Raw genomic sequence first — 24,714 nt, forward strand, 5'->3', positions numbered from 1 at the left:
TTGTAATATAAGGAAGAAGGAACAGATACAGTAACAATAATTGAAAATGTTTGGGCATAAGTACATTAGAAGATATACTGAAGGAGTCTGACCAAGTATTTGAGGTGTTATAAATAACAATGATTACAATTGTACTTTTGGAGGATTCAAATACTATGTATGACATGAACATTGATATTTCAGGATTCAACAATTCTGAACAATTCTATGTAGAGTTCCAAATGAAACAAAGTATAATTCTCCTTCAATTTACATTGAATTTGGATTTCTGGTTAATTTAGTGTCTATTAAAGCCATGCAGAAAATGCTTATTTTTTTTTCTTTTTCATATAAAACTGAACTTGGCCCTAGTCTTAAATTATTATATACAGGTTTTTCATCTATATGAATGGTTGATGGGTCAGTAAACATCAGCATGATATTGAACTGCCCTTCTTATCCCTGGCCAATACTGAATGTCAGTTCCATAATCATTTAGACACCTTGAGACACTTGTACCACAAAAAAAATTTCCCTCACAAATTTCCAAAATACCCCTAGGGGGCAGTACCACTCCTTTGAGTACAATGCTTTGGAAGAGCTGTTGGTTGTTTCAGGTTTTTTTGTTCTGTTTTGTTTTATTTGTATCCCAGGTACACCAAATTTCTAAGATGGGCCCCAATAAGAAAAGCAACAAGGTGACCAAATTTAAGTGGGCTATAGTCACAACTCCCTGTAATTTTGCCCCACATTCTACCTTTTAGGAAATTTGAATACTAAAATAGTCACTAAATAACTTGCAAACACTTTGGTGAACTGGATGCTGAATTCCTTATTTATTTTTATATTGAGTGAGAATTTTGTGTAGTGCCTTCAGATGATCAAATACAGAAAAGAATCTACACTGCTTCCCTCTGTCATCAAGAGCTTTAGTCTTCAAGGAACCTTACTATCTTTCCGTAGCTGGTTTCTAAATTCCTTAAGCAGAATCCTTGTGGTGTGTGGCCCAAATTGTTATCCAAGAGGTCTTTACTCTATACTCTTGTGGGGATTTGTGAAAGTTTCTTCATAATGGAGTTTCAAGATCTCTTGGCCATAACACAGTTTCAAGGAACCAACTCTGTGACCTTTGCTTTTTGATGGACATATGTTTTTCTCAAATCTGGTGATGAATCTAATGACAAAATCCTGTCAATTGAATCTCTACTGGTTCTTGATAAACCACAACCAAATTCTACTTCCCCTTTGTGTTCAGGCTACCTATGAATATCGTTGCAAATGTGGTAATTGCATCACTCCATTTGACCTAATGAATAAAATACCTAGTTATTCAGGTGTTAGGAAATGTGGTGGCTCCTGACATTCATTCTAGTAGTTTTGGGATTTCACACTATTATATCATTGCCCTTTCCTTGCAGCTTCTGCATGCTGTATCGCCAAATCTGCAAGCATATATTTTGAGGCATGTATTTCCTGCAGTCTTGCAATAGCAACAGCATCCTGCTTATAGTTGTAGACATTTATATTTAAAGTTATCCCATTTCATTTCAAAGAGGGATTCTCACTAGAGACTTAGCTTTTAAAATTTCGGAAGTTTATTCCACCAGAGGGCACCATGGTAAGCTTCACTAAGAGATCTGCCATCATTCAGCTAAGAAGTCCCCAAAAATCAGAATGTTGAAACAGATCATTGCCATTAAAACAGCAGTAACTTTGACAAAGACATTGATCTCATGATGGTTTTACAATATCTATAGAATGATTATTTTTTTCTAAGGGATGTTAATCACTCAGAGGAATAACTTTGACAAATCAAAGATGGATAACAAACATTGTATGCATTGTGTGAGCTCTGCAAATTGTCAACAAAACAGCCTGGTTCTGGCTCCAAAAGTGAATGAAAGTCTTTTGAATCCCAGGAAGAAAGCCAATATCATGCTCACTATGTGCTGATATACCTATGCTTAGTAAAGCTCCAGTGTCAAGGTGGATCTCAATTATTTACTAACAGACTTTGAGAGTGAATTTATACCACCCTCAACTCCCAAAGCAAACCAAATTATATTCCTTTTTCCAAAAGTTTCCACAGAACTTCCTAAGTGATGGCAGCTGTATCAGAGCTTACAACTCTAACAAGCATTAACAAACAATAGGATAGAAACAGCAAATAAGGTTTCTCCATGTAGATGACTCTTAGCTGTTAAGATGCAGAGTATGTTGATGTTCTGCTATTCCTTCATTCATTTGTGTCAACAAAGTTATGGAATGCCTCCTGTGCACTACTGATGAGGGGCCTGACGGAGAGAAACGGAGCTGGATGATTCACAAAGGGAAGACACATGAAAAGATGATAAACAGGAATCAAATAAAAATACATAATTTCAGATTGAGAAATCTCAGGGAGTTAATAAAAAGGTACTATGAGAGACTGAAGGAGAAATCTCACTCCAGCTTTTATTGGTGTAGATTACGTAGATAAGAAAAAGAGCAGCTATGTGATGACATGGAGATAGGGAGCAGCAAAATGGAAGGCTGTTCATCTGAAAAGAGTATAGTGCATTGATAACTAAAAGGAGGCCTCCACGGCTAGAGGAGTGAGTCACAAGCAGATTGAGGCAAAGTAAACTGGGGCCAAAGGATGGGGTTTTATTCTAAAGGCAAGTTTAAAGCAAGATGTTATGGTTCAGAGAATAAATCTGAAGGAAAGGAGACAAGAGTCAGGGAAGAGAGGATGCAAAACACCAGTCAAGTAGTCTAGGAAGCTATTAGAATGGCTCAGGAGGAGAAAATGATGATGATTGTGGGTATAAACAGAAGTAGCCTGACTCAAGACAGGAAAGGAATCTGCAGGACTGTGATCACCTAGTGCTGAGCTCCCAGCTCAAAACACAACCCTCATTTGTACCATGACTGTCTCCTCGTAAATACCTGTAGAGAGGTATTCTGTGTTTGCTTTTTTTTTTTTTTTTGGCCAGGCAGAGTTAGACAGTGAGAGAGAGAGAGACAGAGAGAGAGTTATAGACAGAGAGAGACAGAGAGAGAAAGGTCTTCCTTCCGTTGGTTCACTCCCCTAATGGCCGCTATGGCTGGTGTTTCGCCGATCAGGAGCCGGGTACCTCCTCTCGGTCTCCCAAGCGGGTGCAGGACCCAAGCACCTGGGCCATCCTCCGCTGCCCTCCCGGACCACAGTAGAGAGCTTGACTGGAAGAGGAGCAACCGGGACAGAACTGGCGCCCCAACCAGGACTAGAACCCCAGGGTGCTGGGGCCTCAGGCGGAACATTAGCCAAGTGAGCCACGGCGCAGGTCTGTGTTTGCATTTTTAAGGTCTGTGGTCACAAAAGGTAGGGAATCCTTCACCTTCTTCTGATCTCTCACTAAACTGCAGGCTGTTGTGACTTGTGATCTTTTTTTCTATGATCAAAGAATTTGCTGTTCACTGTCTCAAAGGGCAACTCAAAAGCGTTATCTCCATTACACCTGTGTCACATTGAAAGTGTTGGATTTGTAGCTAGAAGACCTTGGCTATTTTTCTTACTAGCTGGATGACCTGGAACATGCTATTTAATTTCTAGGAGTCCCTAGGTTTTTATGAAGACAATATCAAGGATTATATGTAAAAGTATATTGTAAACTGCAAGCAGTTTACATAAGTAGATATATGCTATTCTTGTTCTCAGCTCAGGCACCACCTCTATTACAAATAAGATGCCATTCATTTTTGCCCTGTTCTCTTCCCTTTTCTTCTTGCCTGCTTCTAATATCTCATGTCCCTTCTGCCACATAAATTTGCTTTCCTGAAAAAGCCTGGTTATTTGGAGACATCATCAGCAGCCAATCAGAGCTCACCATTCCTTCTGGCTTGTAAGCCAATCAGATGTAAGCTCCAGGTCTCTTTTCAATGTTGCTAGGGCTTCAGGTCTACTTCTGAAAGCTGACTTGCTTTTTGCTAATATTCATTCTCTCTCTCTCTCTCTCTCTCTCTTCCTCCCTGCCTCCCCCCCCCCCCCCCCCGCCTTTCTCCATCCCCAACCTCTCTTCTAGATTTGGAACAATTCCAAATACGTAAACCTTCCGGAAGTTTGGATTATGGATAAGCAAGGTTTGACTGTGTATTTTTTCCCTTGAGAAATAGAGGCCAGCTCTTCCATGTTCAATATTGAAATAAGTGTTTTAGCAGCTTAATGTCCCTTGGCTACATAAAATGTAGTTTTGTTTACCGGAGATTTTTGGTCTACAAATTGACTTCTATTCAGATGGACTAGAGCATAAACTGGCATTAAATTTGACAGTGAAACATCATATCACTTGAGTCTGTTACTGGGCTTTTCAAAATATGTGTAAAATATTTTAAAGCTCTTCCAGTTTTTAACTGATGACAGAAGATGATAAAGGCAATTATGGTTATTCTGCTCCTGTTTCTTGAACTTTCAGTGTTAGGATTATAGAGAAAACTCCAGTGATTTTGGTATGGGTGCCTCATCACTAAGTGGGTGTCCTTTCCGTACAACATTGTGTTTATCTAGGGAAACTAATTAATATGGGAATGATGGCTAGAAACCCTCCCTTTTCAGAGGATCCGAGGAGGGTCCATCTTTAAATGCTCTGTAGCTGGGTATATTAGGAAGATTCCCTTAACACAGAACAGCTCTGTCTTCCAAAAGCCTAAGACGTTTGATAAGGAAAAATAACTAACAAGTTATGCTTTTCTCATAACCTTTGCTACCTACTTAGAAACTGAAATAGTACAAGAATTCGCAGTTTAAAATGACCAGAGAAGTGGCAGAAAGCCAGAATTCTGTCAGGAGAGGCTTAGAAAAGCTTAATGATTAACAAATGGGTCACTGCCTTCAGGCTGTGACCTTCAGAATTAACCAATTTTAGCCTTTTGGATATGTTCCTTCAAGTCCCTGAGTATCAAGAACAAAACAATAATACTCCCTAATGGCATATTACCACCCATCCAAATAAAGGACCCTTAGCAGCCCAGGTTGCAGCGAGTAGCCTTTCGGATAGCCTGGAGTTGGTCCCTAACACATTATTCACAACTGTTAAATCATTTTTTTTTGTTAGAGTTTAGGGAAGGTCCTATGCACTACCACATATCCTGCAGGTGAAATGTACGAAATTCGGTTAACATGGTAACGGCTCTAAAAATACCTAGGCTACAGTTTAACCACAGAGTTTCCTCCTTAACGTAAAAGAGCCACCGTCAAGAGCTGTTCGAAAGTGCAACAAAAGCAATCTCTGTCGGACTTTGTGCAAGCCGGCTGTTAAATCAGGCCTGGCAATGACAATCTGCAGCCATTCTGCATCAAAGTAATAATTAAGTTTTGCAAGCCCAAACGGCAGAGAACAAGCCTGCTAAGAAAATGTTAAATTGATAAGCCTTTTTTTTTTCCCCTACCTCCAACCTGTTTTCTACCCCCACCCCCACCCCCAGGTGGACTAAGCAGGGCGTGGCAGGGACACGGAGACAGAGTCACCGCATTATAACCACAGAACCCCACCCAAAGAGAGGGGCCCAGGGGAGGAGGGGCAGGTTGCTTCAGTTCTCCCAGCAGCTTCTGCACCAGTTTCCCATAAAGGATGCAAGGGACTCAAAATCTTACTTCCTATGCGGGCCCTTTGCTTGGCAAACAGGGAGAGTGGGGTCAACCTTTTCCTTGGTGCCTTTGAAGTTAGCAATTTGGAAACACATTAGGGTCTTATGAAGAAAGTCTTAGCTATACTGTCATGTCTAAGCTGCCAGGCTTAATGAAAATACTTGATACCCAAATTAAAATTTCAGATAAATAATGAAAAAATTATTTAGTACAACTATATCTCATGTAATACTTGATACTTATGTAAAAAGATCATTGTTTATCTGAAATTCAAATTTGACTGGATATCCTGTATTTTATATGACAACTATAATAAGGTGTTTTTATTTCCTTCCTCCTTCATAGTCTATCTATCATGCAAACACAATTAACAAGTTGATTTTTACTTGCTGGCTGTTTGGGTTTTCTTTTGTTTTGCTTTGATGTTTTAAGCCCTGGAACAATTTTGAGAGGATAGGGGCCAGGGGAAATGAACTAGCATTTACTGAGCTCGTTCTTTTACCTCAAATTATACATTAGGCATGTTTGATGTATCATCTTTTTAATCTTCATATCATACCTTATGGTAGACTATTTATAAAACACATTTTATAGAGGAGGATACTGAGAGGTTAAATGACTTGACAAAGGTCACAGAGCTAACAAGTGGCAAAGCAGGAATAAGCTCAAGAGAGTATGACTGCAGATGGCTGTTTCAGCTTCTTAGGATATCTGCCTTTGTCATATTAAATGTAATATTTTACATGTTTGTTACATACAAGATTCTTTTTCTCAAACCAATAGCACAGATTTTGTACTATGTAAAAAATTCTAATTGTCAACAGAATTGGGAACTATTCTCCATCAATTTCTTCTAAAACAAACTTTTATTGACATTTTTCCTGTAATTGAATTTCTGACTGCTCTCCACTGCAGCTATTCCAAGTGCTTTCCACTTATTAATTAATTTAATGCTTAAATCAATCATGTGGTATAGGTGGTACTGTAGTTATAATCTCATTTTACAGATTTTTAAAAACTGAGGTTTAAGTAACCTCCTCAAAGGCATACAACCTAGGCTTTGGAGCCACAAAGACCAAATTTAAATCATGATTAATTCACTTTTTAGTGTAGAACTTTGGAAAAGGCTAGAACTTCTATTTCTTCACACTTTAAATTGGAAGTATTAGTGCCTCTATCACAAGGAAAATCTTTGTACATAGTAAGCCCTCAACAAACATGAGCTTACAAAATGATTTTGAGGTCGGCATCGTGGCTCACTAGGCTAATCCTCCGCCTTGCGGCGCCGACACACCAGGTTCTAGTCCTGGTCGGGGCGCCGGATTCTGTCCCGGTTGCCCCTCTTCCAGGCCAGCTCTCTGCTGTGGCCAGGGAGTGCAGTGGAGGATGGCCCAAGTGCTTGGGCCCTGCACCCCATGGGAGACCAGGATAAGTACCTGGCTCCTGCCTTCCGATCAGCGTGGTGTGCCGGCCGCAGCGCGCTGGCTGCGGCGGCCATTGGAGGGTGAACCAACGGCAAAAGGAAGACCTTTCTGTCTCTCTCTCACTGTCCACTCTGCCTGTCAAAAAAAAAAAAAAAAAAAAAAAAAGATTTTGAGACTTACCTTTGCTGGGTACTTTTAATGACAAAGATTTTGTACCAAGGAAATCAAGAGCATATTCTAGGCTGGGGATTGGCAGCATTTTTCCATAGAGGGACAGAGAATAAATATGGTAGACTGCTGGCCAAGAGGCAAAGTCAAAGATATTAGATAGGTAGCTACATGACAAGAAAGAAAAATTTCTACTAATCTTTAACAACAAAAATTGAAAATACAATAAGAATTGAGTCTAATTTTCTGTGACACAGATTTACTATTGAAAATAATGGAATTCTTTTATTGTGGGGAAGGGGTAACATTTCCCTGAATTGGGGTTCAAAGTTAGTGTTTCTGATCATCACAATCAGTTGCACATGTCCAATCTGTTAATGCTGATTTGTAATGGAATTTTACATATTTCATTTTTTAAAATGTCTTTTCACATAGATAGTCACTGCCAAATATTAATATCTGACCATAAGCATGTGATTTTAATTGAGTGCATTCATTGCTTGGAAGGCACTTAAAGAATTATATTAGATTTTTCTCTTAATATTTGCCTTTTAGCATGTCATTACATTAATTACTTTCAATTGAAGGTTAGGAGGAAGCTCCTAGATTGCACAGTTAAGTGGATTTTGAAATATGGAAATTTCATTTGTTCTTTCTTCAAGGTCCCCCCCCCAAAAAAAATGCTACTAGAACTGTAATTTGAGCTCAGAAAAATATATCTCCTGAACATTTGAGTGGAAATGGTGATCTCACTTATTTCTTTTTCCCTGTTTGCTTGCTTTCACTTCTTAACAATTTTTAAAATTTATATAAGGTTGAACAAATTTCATATAGGAGCATAATGATACTTCCCACACTACCTTCCCTCCCACACATTCTCCCACCTTCCCTACTCCTTTCTTTCTTACTCTTCCATTTAATTTTTTACAATGAAGTATTTTTAGTTTATTTTATAATCATGAGATTAACATTCTACTAAGGAGTTCAGCAAAAAAGAAAAACAAAAACACTGTTCCACAACAGTAGAGACAAGGGCTATAAACCATAATCAATTCTCAAAATGTCAATTTCACTAATATAATTACTTTTTTCTTACTCTGTTAGTTACAGCAGATCAGGAAAATTTTGTGGTATTTGTCTTTTTGGGATTGGCTTATTTCACTAAGTATAATGATGATCTCTATGGACATCTCAGTTCTTATTTTAACTTTTAACAGTGTAAGAAATGTGGAAATCAGCTACATCTGTGATTCAAACATTAATTTTCATTTAAATGGCCTTACCACAGTATAAATTTCACTATAAATCACTGTTTTTAGGTAATTTTAGGTTAAACTTGTTCAGAAATATTTTATGTAGGAATGCTCATTTCCAAAATCATTAAGTGTTCAATTATGGTATTTCATGGTGGTATGTCTCATTCACAAATATTTCATTCTTTTCCCTGAGCTCAAAAAAAAAATCACAATAAAATGTTACCATTTTTCTCTGCTAAGTGCTAGAGAAGTAGAATATTCAGATTCATTTATGAAACTAATGAGGGTTAACCCCACAAAAGTGAATGAATCTTACCATTGGTACTATTGTTTGGTAGATTTATATATTTTCCACAGATCATCTGCTATAAGCCATGCAATGAATAACTGCAGGCTTCAAATGCTTTACATTTTCCCAAACCGTGTAGATTAGTACAGCTAAGGTGTTTTCTGCTTGAAAACAAGTATTTTTGCCACCAGCAATTGGGACACATCTTAGAAGATTCCCCTTCAGGTTGTAATGAAATACTGTTCTCCCAGGTTTTTAAAAATATCCTTACCTATAGTTTTACAATGTAGTCTATGCATAAAAGCTAATTCTTTAATCACTTCAGACTCAAGATTGACTCCTCAAATCAGTATCTGAATACTGTAAGTTATCCATTACATCTATCAACTAATCATGACAGAAGACAATCCACTCAAAGTCATTTACCTTTTTGTTTTTTTAACTTAAACATTGGCATTAATTGCAACAGTCTCAACTCTTCAAGCAACTGTTTTCACCAAAAAGCTAACAGTCTTAAAGAAGTCCTTTTTTTAGAATAATTTTTAATACTTTAATCAAAAACAATTTAATTTACTATCAGTAAATAGTTTACCTAAAATGATTATTTTGGATGTAGTATTATTTTTATTTAACTAATTTTGTGGAGGGAAAAAGCTATTCTGGATAAAATATTCAATTTAAAATACATTTATGACCAGTGTTTACTACTGAGTTGGGAATAATGTGATGAGTGTTTATTCCAGTATGCTTATATATATTGTACTTTTTGAGCATGGCAATAGTATAATTGCATATAATGCTTTGCCATCTGATTTGATAAGTCATCCACATTCCAATGTACATATCATTTGCTGTCTACTTTTTTAATGTTTTGACAAGGTCAGTATTAAATGCTAATTAAACAATAATAATACTAATAATAATGTTACAGGATATCATGGCACTTGAAATAGTCACATTATAACTATGTCAGTATGATTTGTTGTGAACCTAGCAGTACTGAAAAGCAATATAAGCATCTTATGCAGTCCACATAACTACTATTCAACTCTCTCATTGTAGTACAAAAGCTATCATGGCTATCAGAGATAGTATATAAACAAGTGAGTTTTGTAGTTCTAAGAAATCTTTATTTTGAATAATAAAATATTAATTCATTTTCAAATGTTATAAAATATTCTCAACTTTTTTTCAATAAATTAAACCTTTAAGAACCATTTTCAGTAAAAAGGCTGTAAAAACCAGGCAGGGGTAAGATTTGGCCTATGCGATATAGTATACCAACCAATTCTAGTAACTAAATATTAAGTTGATTTAAAAAAATTTTTAAGAAAATCTTTTTTAAATTTAGAAAACATTAAGTGATACACAATTTGTATTTTAAAATTGATTGTTCAACATATTTATTTTAGTTTAATAACAGATGGTTGGTAAAAAGTAAAGGATGTCATCTGTAATTCAAGGGAAAATTCAAGGGGAATCAACTCAAAACCTATTATAACTTATAAAGCAGTTAAAAAACAAAAAAGGAAGTGAAACAAAAGAAATAAACATATTTTATATGTATACATTTAAATACACACACACAATTCAATAGTTTTATTATAGTTGAGGCATCCATAATCTGAAAATCTGAAATTAGAAATATTTCTCATCCCCAGCATTTTTGCATAAAGGATACTCAACCTGTAAACTACAGCATGACCAATTAGAAAATATACTATTTTTAAAAACACTATCTACAAGCATAATAAAAATAACAAACTACCAAGAATAAGCCTAAAGGTATTATACATGAATAGATTGAGAAAACTGTAATTACTTTTTAAGTCCTTTAATACTGTTATCTGGATAAAAGGAGAAGTATACCATATTCATGTACAAGAATATGCAAATAATAAATGTGTTCATTAGGTCAATGAATCAGAATAGTGATTCCAAAAACAGATACATGCTTATTTAAGAAGCTAGGTTATGGCCGACACCGTGGCTCACTTGGCTAATCCTCCACCTGCGGTGCCAGCACCCCAGGTTCTAGTCCCGGTTGTCCTCTTCCAGTCTATCTCTCTGCTGTGGCCTGGGAAGGCAGTGGAGGATGGCCCAAGTACTTGGGTCCCTGCATCCACATGGGAGACTGGGAGGAAGCAGCCGGCTCCTGGCTTCGGATCAGCGCAGCACTGGCCGTAGCAGCAATTTGGGGGGGTGAACCAACGGAAGGAAGACCTTTCTCTCTGTCTTTCTCTCTCTCACTGTCTAACTCTGCCTGGCAAAAAAAAAAAAAAAAAAAAAAAAAAAAAAAATCTAGCTTAAAAGGAGACATTTTAAAATCAATGGAGAATGAATTATTTAAATAGAGGGTATACAGACAACTGAGTATATGATTAAAAACTGATTTTCCCTATTTCACACCTTGTAAAATAATAAATACATGATGAATTAAACAGTTGATAATTAAAAAGTATAAAAAGCACTGGAAGAAAATACAGGATATTTTCAATCTTCAACTGTAAAGCCTTTCCCTAAAAAAAAAATCTCAAAACTAAAAAAGGAAAAGAATGAAAAGATTACATAAAATTCAGACTTCACTAACAAGTGAAGCAATTGGGTGAATATATTGACAATATGTGTAACAAAAGTAGGATTAATATGAGAGTACTTCGAAAAAGCTCATGGGAAAAGAATTAAAAGGTAAGTTTATTTTGGTGCCAAAAATATTTTGAAACCCATGCACAAATTCTTCATAGTACATATTTTCCATGAACTTTTTGAAGATGTCTTGTGTTCAGTACACATGAGGAAGACAAAAACAACCCATGAATCAAATAGGGGAAGATTAAGGGTAGGCAGTATGTACAAGACAGCCAAATGGTCAATAAGCATATGAAAAGACAACCAAATTCCCTTGGTTGTTGCAGCTTTCTATTGTACTAGGACAAACCACTCCAGAGTTTTGTGAAATAAAACAATTGGTTTATGTCAAGAACTCCCCTGGGTCAGAAATTTGGACAGATTACAATGTGAACAGTTTATTTCTGTTCCACAATGTCTAGGGTCCCAGCTGGAAAGACTCAAAAGCTAGGTGACTCAACAGCTGGGGGCTGCTATCTTCTGGAGACATCTTCGTTAATAAGTGTGTGGGTTGAAGCTGGTGTAGGCTGGAGCTGTCGACCAGAACCTACGATGTAGCCTCTGCAAGTGTCCTGACATTCTTTACAACATGGTGGACAGGTTCCAAGATTGAGTCTCTTCAGAGAATTAGTCATAAGTTGTATAATCTTTTATGACCCAGCTCAAAAGTCACACATTGTCAGTTTTGCATTAGTCACAAACACTGCTAAATTCAAGGGAAAGATATTTACATTCTATGTCTTGATAGAAAGGATGTAAAAGTCACCTTTAGAAAAATATTATAGGATAGGGTATATTGTTGCCACCATTTTGGGGAAATCTATCTGCCATTCTAGCTATCAGGAATATGTAAATTAAATGACTAAAAACCATTTATCACACATCATATTGCTATTACTTCCCAGTTTCATTCATTATTTGGAGGAAAGAATTGGGGTGGGCAAGAGGAGAAGACAGACAAGAAAAAAAAAATCAGGCTGAATTTTAGCACTGTTTTCCCCACTTCAAAAAAGAAAAAAAATAAACAGGATTTCTCAGCATAGCAGTTAAGGTGCCACGTCCCACACAGGAGCGTCTGGGCCAGCTTCCTGCTAATACAGACCCTGGGAGGCAGCAGTGATGGCTCAAGTGACTGGGTTCCTGCCACCCATGTAAGAGACACATACTGCATTCCTGCCTCTTGGCTTTAGCCCTGGCCCAGCCTGATCATTGCAGTCATTTGGATAGTGAACAAGTGATTAGAACGCATGATCTCTGTCTTTCTCTCTGCTTCTCATATTATTTTTTAAAATAATTTTTAAAAAACATCTTGTTCTGGAAGGAATTTGTTTGTTCAAGATGTTGTTAAAATTGGTCATTTTATTAGAATATGAAAAAATGTTTTGCAATACTGCTTAAATAGCTTTAAACCATCAGTTTTATATTTAAATAAACAAAAACAAAGAAATTCCCTATCCTTAATTTAACCCAGTCTTCTAAAGTGTATATTCCACTGAATATAAAATTATTTTTTTTTCTGTAACCTTAGTTGTCTTCTACTGGGAGTTGAATGAGTAAGTTTAGGAGAAAATAACAATAAGGGTTTCTCTCTCTCTCTCTGCTGTGTCTGTGTGAGAGACAGAACAAAACAGAGAAATTGGAATATACCTTATCTTGTATTTGAGCTTTATGAAGAATACTTTTAAATTATGTATAATATCTAAGAAGCTCAAATGTAAATATTTCCTAATGCATACAAATGTTATTTTGATCAAAGAGAAGTTCCTGTATAAAAGAATTTGTTAGCTTAACAAATGATAACAATAAATGGGTTGATATTTCTGAATGAAATTAAAAGTGTTACATTGTTTTTATCATATATCAAATAGTTATAGGATAATAATATTCCTTCCAAGATGATTAAACAGATCATCTTTTTTTTTTCAAAAAGGATTTTTATGATCTTTACCATGGTCATTTGGATGTCTTTTAATATTGTAAATGTGAATGGGTGATATTGTGCTTCTTTTCTGTATCTATGATACTTATTTAATATTAATTGTATGGTTAACTACACAGTGTGTGGCAGGAGATTTGCATGTGTTTCACACAACTGGATTGATACATTTACTGTGATGCAAGTTTCATAAAACCATTCTGATTTTTGTACCTTCCACAACAGAAATAAAGCCATGGACTCAGTGACTAGCAAAAGACAGTGAGGACTGCATTCTTTTCTCATTCATGCAAGAATAATACTTAGAGCTGCTTTCTCCATAGTACCATCTTTTTGACACTTGCAAGAGAATAGTAATTTATTTGCCATTGCTAATGAAATACAAACACCAAGTTAGCAATTTAAAAAGTTAAATTTCTCACAGTGACATTGACTCATCTATATTACATATAAGAAATATTTTATTTGTTGTACCATTCAATTTCTTAATATGCATTATTTGAAATAGAGTGAATTAATTTTTTTATCTGATGCCTGTTCTGATTTTCTCCTTTTGCACCCTGTCCCTGAATCTTTTTATGCTGGCAAAGGAGTTGGCACAGTGAAATTGTAACTGAATGAAAAACCAGAGTGCTAATCAGTTTCTAAACCAGGGAGCTCTCAGTTTATGAATTCTCTCTTTTTAACATTTCTTTTCAGAATAATTTTTAATTTATAGAAGAAAAACTGTCAAGTAGTTAAAAGAGTTCCCATATACCCTTACCCCATTTTCCCTATTAACAAGTTTATGAACTCCCTTTTGATAATCTGATAATTTCAAATTAGGAATATTTTCTAATCTGCTATGCCAGGTTTACCCATAAAAGCTTATCTATCATTGATTAAACTGAAAGACTACTCATTTACACAAATAAAATAGAGAATCAGAAAATCACATAATTGAATGCAAGCAAATTTTCTATTTAGATTAGACACTGATTTCTGGGGGAAATCCAAATAAAGAGGTAGCTGGATTGTTCCATGAGATTCTGAAGTGAACTTCAAGGAACTCTTACAAATCTTTTATGACTTGTAATTTTACTTCCAAAAATATATAGCTTTCCTTTTACCTGCATCACTAAGCATTAAAACTATTTTCAACTTATTTAAGGGTTTGTGGGTTTTTTGTTTTTTTTTTTCAAAGCAGAAGGTTGTTTTGTTCTGGTATCATGGTTGTGGTTGGTGCTTTGTTCATAAATGGAATAAAAGAGAAAGTGATGAGGAGAGGAGGCAATTTGGTGAGCTAAGAAGAGATCTTACAGTAACAACAGAACAAGTAACTAAACGTAGAGAATAACCAGACTTTCATGAATAGCCATCCTGGGCATTTTAAAGGATATATGTGTGTGTGAGAAGGAAACTCACTGAACTATGAGCTGTTAACTGGATTGAGGAGGACAGGTAGGGAAGAGAGGATATGGGTTTGTAATAGAGAAAAGGAGGTGGCAAGAGCAGGCCATCAAATGCCCATCCAAGCAAGACAGCTTCTTGGCTGCCTGAGCAGGGGGTAAGTGCCAGTTTGCTTGAGTGGAAGCTTGGATCAATAATCTACAGGGGATATCATCCACAATCTAGGGTAAAACCAAACCTCTCTGAAAAGATTACTTCAGGTAAATCAATAATTCTATTAATCTCCTTGTAATCAATGAGACTAGCTCCATTTTAAATCCTCACTCACAGATGTGGAGAAAAGTTTGATCTTTGATCTTTGGAATTTACTCCCTACATAATGAAATGTCACCCCATTTATCACCTCATCACAGAGTACGCCCTTGCAGATGTACACATTTACCTGCAAGCAAAGAGGAGACAGGTGTGTGAAATGGGTGTGTTAAGGCAGAAAAGCACAAGAAGAAATTTATGTTTCAGACTCTATACATGGTAGAATTATGGACCTGAAGTTAAGGATCAGAAGTAAACACCTTGAGGCTATGAAATTGTGTGTCTTTCCAGAGATGAGGTAGGACGGATTCCTCATTTTTCCCACTCTCTTGCTCTCATAGTTAAATTTCCTCTTGGTAATTGTACCTTCCTACTTCAGCTCTTTCCCTGCAACAATGACAGTTATTTTTTAATTTTCCCCTATTTTTTATGAGAGATGTATTTAATTTCTAATCTTCTAATCTTCATAGCCATTCTTTAAGCTAGGTCATACCATTATAATAGATGGGGAAACTGAAGCTCAGTGAAATGAAATATATATATTACAAAATATTATTATATTCTTAATTGTACACAAAACACGCACTCTTTTGCTGGGGTGCACAAATGCCAGCGTTCAGTTAAGATAACCTCTGCCATCAAATCTTTCAGATTGAACATTTGCAGTGATGTAAAGTTCATATAAGAAAGAGAGGGAAATTATTGAAACTTAGAACAAAAATGTGTAGTTCAACAGCATGAATAAAATGGAAGTAAAACAAAGTTTAAAAAGAAAACTGAATATTTTACAAATGTACAGACCAGTACATTAATAAAAGCACTTTAAACACACTGCAAAGAAAACCTGCTGAAAAGATAAAATGTAATTGTGCTTCTCATGAAATTCATATTTGTTTAAGTTATGAAAGTACAATAACTTAAAAATAATTAAAATGCTGTAGGCTCCCAAAGACTTATACTACTTGGAACTGTTATTCCAAAGTTCAGTTTATTTGCTTTGGCTTTAGCTAAGCATTATGGGGAGTTGATATTATGTAAACAAAAAAGAAGTTAGCAGATCTACACAGTACAAGATGAGCATGGTTTTGAGTGTCCTAGAGCTTACACCACCAGATTCTGACATTTTGTCCCAATACTACAGATTATAGGTCCTGACAAACATTATCTTCTGATTTCTAAAACTATAGAAGCTTTTTAATTAGAATATTAATTCTGTAAGCCATTGCCTCAGTTTAAAGTAACTCTAGCCATAAATATAAAATATATATATATACATAAAAATATGAGGTGACATGTAATAAAGTTTTTATTGTTATGAATTTTAGAATGACTGTACTACTCATGAATGGCATGGCCATAAAGTAATTAAATGAATAGGCTAGGAAGAGTGGCTGTAAAATATATATGATATTCCAGTGACATTTTGCATAATATTTTCATATTCTTATTTTCATATTCTTTCCCATCTGAAACTCAGCACTTTTTCTACAAAAAGAATGATGACATAATGATCTAAAAAGTTTAGGATGCATGGAAATAAGGTGAGTGTTTTTCAACCCTATTATTGTGGTTTCCAAACTTACCATATGTGTTCTGAAACCAGAACAGTAAAACCAACTCCATTTAGATTCTGAAACTCACAAAGAAAGTTTCCAGGAATAAAACTGATAATAACCAAGGAAGAATTATTTTATCTCAAGGCAATATTTTTGCTGGACTCTGCTGAGTTTTTTGTTTAGAGATTTCAGTGACTCATATATGCTGGACGCATAGTAGGCCTGCAATAAGCATTGCTTCTATTAATTCATCCTGCATTCTTTGAGAAAACAGCCCTTACCTCCCATGGTCAGAACCTGTTGCTATAGAAACAATTGCCTGTCATTTTAGATTCACAGGACCTCCAGATAAAGAGGAGAGTGGGTAATAAGTTTGCAAAGCACCTGATTCTTCATGTCACTAGAAGTCATAAGGTTTTATGAAAAGCCAGCCACAACTGCGTAGCTAAATACTGCTTTACAGTGACTACAGCAAGAAGGCAGAGGAAGCCAGACCAGAAAAGAATGCATTCTTGCTTTCTTGACACATTGTTCTTTATCACAGAGATGGGGAGACCACAAGGATTAGAAAAACTCTCCTTGACTGCTGGGGGTGGAGGTGGGAGGCAGACCGTGGACCTGATTCAATGTGAAGGCTGGGAACACCTTAACAATTTGGGCCTTCACAATACTGCTACCCTCTCTTAGTATAAGATGTGGCCCCTGCACAGCAGGATTACTTGTTTACTCACAGAAACCTAAGAACTTGGTCCTTAAAAGATGCATCATTATTTTCATCCTTACCAGGTACAAAATAAGTAGTCAATGATCAATTAGACATTATTATATTTTAGAAACTCCAGGTTTCTAAGTTATTTTCCTTTAAAGAACACTCAGTGTATTAACTGATGGGGTCCCACAAAGTTTGGGAACATTAAGGAAAATTCCTCTTACTATGTGACCTTTAGTCTCTTAAAACAACAATGCTTTCTAAATTTGTTCTGATATCCTCCCAAAAAATGCTATGCATAATAACCAGATGGAAATTTCCTATTAATTTTTTATATTCAGGCAATTAATAGAATTTTCTATAAATATAATCATAAGTCATCAAAGGACAATACAGAGACACCCAATTCTTTGCTTTTACTTTTTTATATAATATTCTGAAATAGGATTAATGCTCAATACTAGGGCAATACTCCAAAATGTTTTCATTCATTTGTAAAGACAAATCTTTGAATATTCTGCCTGAAACATTTTGGTATTTTTAAAAAAGATTTATTTATTTTAAAGAATTAGAGAGAGAGAGAGAGAGAGAGAGAGAGAGATTGATTCATTTTCCATCTGCTGGTTCACTCCCCAGATGGCCACAATAGCCAGGGCTGGGCCAGGACAAAGCAAGGAGCCAGGAGCTTCATCTTGGTCTCCCATGTGGACACTCTGGTATTTTTTTTTTAATTTATTTGACAGGTAGAGTTATAGACAGTGAGAGAGAGAGAGAGAGAGAAAGTACTCTGGTATTCTTAATACCCCTAAAGTTGTATGTGTATTTTATTTATTTTTTGAAAGAGAGACAGGGACAGATAGATGAGAGAGAGAGAACACCCACCTAGTGGTTCACTTCTCAAATGCCCTCAACCACCAGGGCTGAAGTCAGGAGGTGGGAATATAAGCCTGACCTACTATGTGGGCGGCAGGAACCCAATCACTTGAGCCATCACTACTTCTTCCAAGTGTCTACATTAGCAGGAAGTTGGAGTCAGCTGCCAGAGCCAGGAAAGGAACACAGGTACTCCAACATGCAGTGTGGGTATCTTAATCATTAGGCTAAATGTCCACTCCTAGTTTTGGTTTTTAGTCCTGTGCTCTGAGAAGTGAAGTATATTCTGTAGACTTTATTAGACAAAGGAACGTCTATGGCTTAGTACTATCCTGATATGCTTGAACATTCTGATGTTACCTCTAAAGGCTTTTTAAAATTTTTTTCTTGAGATTTGACATGCACATAGACATCTCTAAATTTTTTTAAGATTTATTTATTCACTTATTGCTTCCATATTTGAAATGCAGAGTGATGGTGAGAAAGGGAGAAAGAGAGAGAGATGATCCATCTGCTGCTTCACTCAGTAATAGCTGCAACAGCCAGGGATGGACAGGCTGAAGTCAGGAGCCAGAAACTCCATCCTGGTCTCCCACATGAGTGGCAGGAGCCCAAGTACTCGGGCCATCTTCTGTTGACTTCCCAGGATCAACAGCAGGAAGCTGGATCAGAAGCAGAGTAGCCAGGACTTGAACTGGCACTCTAATGTGGGATGCTGTCATTGGTAGCTTAACCCACTGTGTCCACAGTGCTGGCCCTCCCTAAATGCTTCAAAAGCCAAGTACAGGTCACAGTTTTGCAATACACTTATTGTGTCCTAGGTATTGTGTTAGCACTTAATATTATATCATTTAATTTTAACAGTCCTTTAAGGCAGGTTGTATTATTATGATTATTATTATTATTTAGGAAAATGGATGTTAGAGGGATTAATTTAACAAATATCATATAGATGGATGTCAGAAGCAGAATTCAAACCCAAATTTTTTCTGACTCAAGATAGCTCTCAGGATAAAAGAAATATCTCCCCAGGGAAATCTCACACAGATAGAACTGCTGAAGTCTGTCACCAATAAACTCTAGATTTATTGCTTGCCAAAACTATTTCTGAAACTGTGCTTCCAGGCTTAATGACTTCTATACCTATAGAGTCCAAGTAAACATTCAATTTATTCCACGTGAAGTGAAATGAGACCGATTCTGTGATGCTTTCACAAGAAAGGAATGACTCATAAGTGGTAGCATTTCAGACTCTGAACTGGCCTGCTAGGAGAACTATTTATGGAAAATCAATCTTTTTAGCACCATTTCTACAGCCACTTTGAGTATCTGGCTAGGATACTGTTTTTGTGCATCCACAGAGCTAGATGGTTTAATTTCATGACTCTCTTGGGGTTCAACATACATGATAAAAGTAACAATAAATAAATCAAGAACAGTTCCCCTTTATCAAAGCTTAACTAGTTATAATACAAATTGACTTCTTAACTTCAACTGTCCATAAGATGAAATCCTTTACATCTACTGGCAAACCAGGAAATAAACAATCCTCTGTAATTAGTTGTGATCAACAAACTTTCTGGCAGGAGGTTAAGGCTTTGAACACCCAGTATCAATATGAATAGTGTCTACCATGAACTATAATATTGCAAATGAATGGCCCCTTAGAGCTAAAAGGTGTTTGTTTTACTGTCAGCATTGAAATATTTTATTCATTATCATGCCAAAGAAATCAATAGCTGTAAAGAGAAATAGAGTTGAAAACAGTATCTTGTTTACTTATGAAAACACAAGCCTTCATAAATTGCAAAATATTCTCACTCAACTTACTCCTGGGCCCAAGGATTTGCTTTTAAGATGCTGATCTAAGGGGCCGGCACTGTAGCCTAACAGGTAAAACTGCCACCTATGGTGCCAGCATCCCATATGAGCATTGGTTTGAGTACTGGTTGCTCCACTTCCAATCCAGCTTCCTACTAATATGCCTGGGAAAGCAGAAGATGGCCCAAGTGTTTGGGCCTCTGCACCCACGGGGAGACCAAGAGGAAGCTCCTGGCTTTTGACTTTGGCCTGGCCCAGCCCTGGCCATAGTGGCCATCTGGGAATGAAACCAGCAGATAAAAGATTTCTTCTCTCTCTCTCTCTCCCTCTCTCTCTCTCTGTCTCCCTCTCTCTCTCCGTAACTCTGCCTTTCAAATAAATGAATAAATCTTAAAAAAAAAAAAAAAAGATATTGATCTGTACCAGTTCATAAGAGTAACTTAAGAGTAATTGTGTAATATTTTGCTTCAGAAGGCTTTCCTAGAAGGAGCTAGAAGAAAATATAGTTAAATATTGTTTCAATCATGGACAGAGCAAGAAATATGAGGGTACTTCCAAAAGTACCCTGGAAAATGCAATTAAAAGACAAGTTGACTTGTGAGAAAAATGTTGAAACCCATGCATATTCAGAGTTGTCAGAGTTCATGGAAAATGTGTATTATGAAAAACTGTGCATGGATTTTAAGAATTTTTTTGCACCAAAATAAACTTTTGTTTTTCCACTGATTTTTTTTTTTTAGTTCCTTCTTAGATGATGCATTCAAAAAGTTTTATTGAAAGAGTTCACTGAAGAGGCATTTACAAAACAGTGGGTAGGTTTAAGGTAACCAGCCAAGGACAGTGTGGCACCTTGGGATTACAAAGAGCAGGAAGCCATTACTCCTCCATGGTCCAAATGCTTAAAAATGCTTCTGGGAAGAAAAGATTACCAATAGTATAAACAATGCATATGAAAAGCTTTATAACATACAATAAATGGAGAGCCTCTATAATACATCTCCCACTAATAAAAATCAACTTAACAACATGAAGAATCTAGTAAACAAATTAGCAAAATCGCATGAACAGACTGTTTTCCAAAAGAGAAAATGCATGCGGGCTAGTAGACATGTGAAAAGTGTTTAGCTCTATTGTATTACAACCAAGATGAGACCTATTTTTCCTCTCAAATTATTCTTTTTAAAAAAAGATAACAATACAGGCATGGATACAGTGAAATGGGTCTTTTGTGTACTGTTAATGGAAAGTTTAAATTAGTGAATCTTCCTAAAAATCAATTCAACAGTAATTACACTTAAGTAATTCTATCTTAAGGGAATAATTAAGAAATGTAGATAAGGATCTATGCACAAAATGTGCAACAACATAGCATTATAATAATGGGGGGAAGGAGGAAACAAATGTCCAACATTTAATGCAATGTCTAAGAAAATTAGACAATATTCTTTTTTTTTTTTTTTAATGTTTTTGAAAGGCAGAGAGACAAAGACAAAGAGAAACACAATAGACAGGCAGACAGAGGCAGAGGTCTTCCATTTTCTGGTTCACTCCTCAGAGGCCAACGACAGTCAGGGCTGAGGCAGGCTGAAGGCACATGCTCAGAACTCAATCCAGGTCTACCACATGGTGGCAGGGACCCAAGTACTTGAGCCATCACTTGCTGCTTACCAAGATATGCATTATCAGGAACCTGAATCAGTAGTAGAGCTAGAACTCAAACTCGGGCACCCTGATATGGGATCCTAAGCTGTGCCAAATGCCCATCCCCACAATATCTACTTCATCAAATTTCATAGAGGCATTAAAATTATATTTATATAAGGTTTTAGTATGCAAAATCATATGTACAATATGATCACAGCCAAGTTTATGAAAATATCAAAATGTTAATTGTTGTTCTTTCTCTGCATAATGAAACTATGGTAATGAGTCTTTTGCTTTTTTCCATCTTATATATACTTTTAGAAAGTTTTGTAAAATGAGGATGTATTAATTTTTAATTAATGCTCATGTTGTATCAGTCACTGTCCTGGGAACTAGTGTTTAATTTTTATATTATAACGTTTTAAATAATAGGATAACAAAGCTACTGTTTAGTTAGTTAGTATGGAAAAGGAGAAGTCATGTCCTATATATTCTTCATTTGAGCTCTTTGCTTTATACTATCTTTCCAAGTCAATAGGAATCTTGGCTTCGCTCTCTTCAAAATAATGTACAACACCTTGTAGAAGGGAAATAGATAAACCTCTCAGGGAATTTTTTAAAAAGCCAAAAAACCCAAGAGGATATTTTTATAACCTCCTAGTAGGTTAATTAGGCAGAGTTCTTAAATAGGACAAAAAAATGCTAACTAATAATGGAAAAGGTGATAAATTGGGCTAAACTAAATTAAAACTGTTTATCAAACCACCTTATTAAAAGGGTAAAAAGACAAGTCACTGAAGAGAAAAAAGTTTTTATACTTCATCTGTAAGATTTGTATTCAGAATATATAAAGAACTCGTACGTAATAATAATAAAAAAGGCAGGCAATCCAAAAGAAAAAGGAGCAAAGACTTGAGTAGGCAATCACTAAAGTATATCCAAATTACAAACTTGCAAGCATTACAAATCTTATTCATAATGGAATACAAATTCAAACCGAAAAGTAAGGACATCATTTCATCCCAAATTAAAAAAGCAGATAGTAGCAAATATCAACAATGATGTACAGTTACTGAACTCATATATGCCTGGTGAAAATACCAGTTGGAACAACCACTTTAGAAAACTACTTGACAGTATCAAAAAAAAAAGCTAAATATGTGTGAACCTCATGATCCAGGAATTTTAATACTAGGTATATATTCAAGGGAATCATATGCATATGTTCTTAACAGGACAATTGCCAAAACCACATGTAACCCAAATTTTCATCAACAGTGGAATAAATTAATAAATAAATTAATAAACTGAACTATATCCATTTAAGCAACACTATGCTACAATGAGAATTAATTAACTACAAGTACATGTAACAAGTATTTATGTCATAAGTATAATATTGAATGAAAGAAGACCATATCATTGTATTTATTATGAAGTTCAAAAACAGCTAAACTAATCTATGGTATTAGAATTCAGGATAATAGTACCTGTAAGAGGAGGACAGCCGGAGCATCTGAAAGGGAGGGAGAAGGCAGCTTCTTGGGTCCTGGTGATGTTGTTTCTTGAACTGGCTACTGGTTATACTGGTGTGCTTAGTTTATGAAAATTCATCAAGGCATGCTTTTCTGTATATATGGTAAACCTCTTAAAATTTTCATTACTATGTATATTATATGTGCTTATATGTGTATATACTACATATATTCAAAGAACAATTTTTTTTTTGACAGGCAGAGTTAGACAGTGAGAGAGAGAGACAGACGAGAGAAAGGTCTTCCTTCCGTTGGTTCACCCCCGAAATGGCTGTTGCGGCCAGCGCGCTGCGCCGATCCGAAGCCAGGAGCCAGGTGCTTCCTCCTGGTCTCCCATGCAGGTGCAGGGCCCAAGCACTTGGGCCATCCTCCGCTGCCTTCCCAGGCCACAGCAGAGAGCTGGACTGGAAGAGGAGCAACCGGGACAGAATCTGGCGCCCCAACCAGGACTAGAACCCAGGGTACCAGCGCCGCAGGTGGAGGATTAGCCTAGTGAGCCGCGGTGCCGGCCAGAAAAATATTTCAAAATATTGAATTTTAAAGACATAATTGGCTTTTATTCATAACTCATGAATTGGGCTCATTCCATCTACAAAATGGGACTTGCACTGTGGTGTAGCAGGTAAAGCCACCACCTGGCTTCAGATTGGCGCAACTCCGGCTATTGTGGCCAATTGGGGAGTGAACCAGCGGATGGAAGACCTCTCTCTCTCTCTCTCTCTCTGCTTCTCCATCTCTAACTCTTTCAAATAAATAAATAAATCTTTTTTTAAAAAAGGTGGATTGATTAGGATCTGGTTGTTTCAGGTTTCTTTCCTTGTGTAGGTTAAAGTAAGGGGTCTTCCTTCTCATGCCATCTCAGACCGAGACCATTTTGACTGGTTGCTGTGAATCTCCTATGTCCTAGAAAACTGGCCTGTTTGGGGGTCAGGCTGTCATCTCTCTCCTGATTTATCAGAAGGTCAGTTATTCAAAATAAGTGGTTTAGGTTTTGACTTGGTGACACAGAACTTTAGTATGAGTGACTCTATTTGGAATAGGTCTGCCCTTGCCTAGTACAAGAGTTCAGTGCATATCAATGTTCTCTCATAATTTCTGCTTAACAATATGCATACATGTACATCTACTTACGTAAACACACACACACACATATTCCATCCATAATATAGCCGCTTCTGACTTCCTCTACTGTTACCTCAAATCCAAGGCCACTGCAACTGTTAGTAGCTTTTACCCAGGTTCCACTCTTGTATCCCAATAGTCTTCACCTATAGCCAGAATGATCATTTTTAAGAGAAGCCAGGTCATATCTCTCCTCAGCTCTTAACCCCTACTAGTTTTCCATGTGAATCAGCGTAAAATCTTCAGAGGAAACAGATATCCCTAACAGCCTATATTAAATAGTCTCACCCACATCTGTCACTTAACCCTTTACTCTGCTTTATTTTTCAGTATTGCTCTGAAATTGTAATTGAAATACATTTACTTGGTTATTTATTTATAATTTGTCCTGTCTTCTATTGGTATGAAAGCTGCATGAGAGCAGGGCCTTTGTCTTTCTGATTTACACCCCTAATATTTAGGAGAATC

The 24,714-nt window shown here is 36.3% G+C and overlaps 1 protein-coding gene and 1 long non-coding RNA gene across 12 annotated transcripts in view; one reads left to right on the forward strand and one right to left on the reverse strand.

The window, feature by feature from the left end:
• RNLS (renalase, FAD dependent amine oxidase) overlaps window positions 1–24,714 on the forward strand; it is a 295,137-nt gene that overhangs the window by 201,239 nt on the left and 69,184 nt on the right. The window lies entirely within an intron of this gene.
• The window catches only part of LOC149121978 (uncharacterized), a 412,421-nt gene that overhangs the window by 26,088 nt on the left and 361,619 nt on the right, over window positions 1–24,714 (reverse strand). The window contains exon 3 of one of the 3 annotated variants that reach the window (XR_016222173.1): window positions 10,847–10,984. The exons of the other annotated variants lie outside the window; for them this stretch is intronic. This is a non-coding gene — a long non-coding RNA (uncharacterized LOC149121978). Of the gene's footprint in view, window positions 1–10,846; window positions 10,985–24,714 lie in introns of those variants that run through there. 3 annotated transcript variants of the gene reach the window in all.

This window comes from Oryctolagus cuniculus, chromosome 15 (genome assembly GCF_051225735.1).
Source record: "Oryctolagus cuniculus isolate XC-2025 breed Fujian yellow rabbit chromosome 15, ASM5122573v1, whole genome shotgun sequence".
Taxonomy (NCBI): Eukaryota; Metazoa; Chordata; class Mammalia; order Lagomorpha; family Leporidae; genus Oryctolagus; species Oryctolagus cuniculus.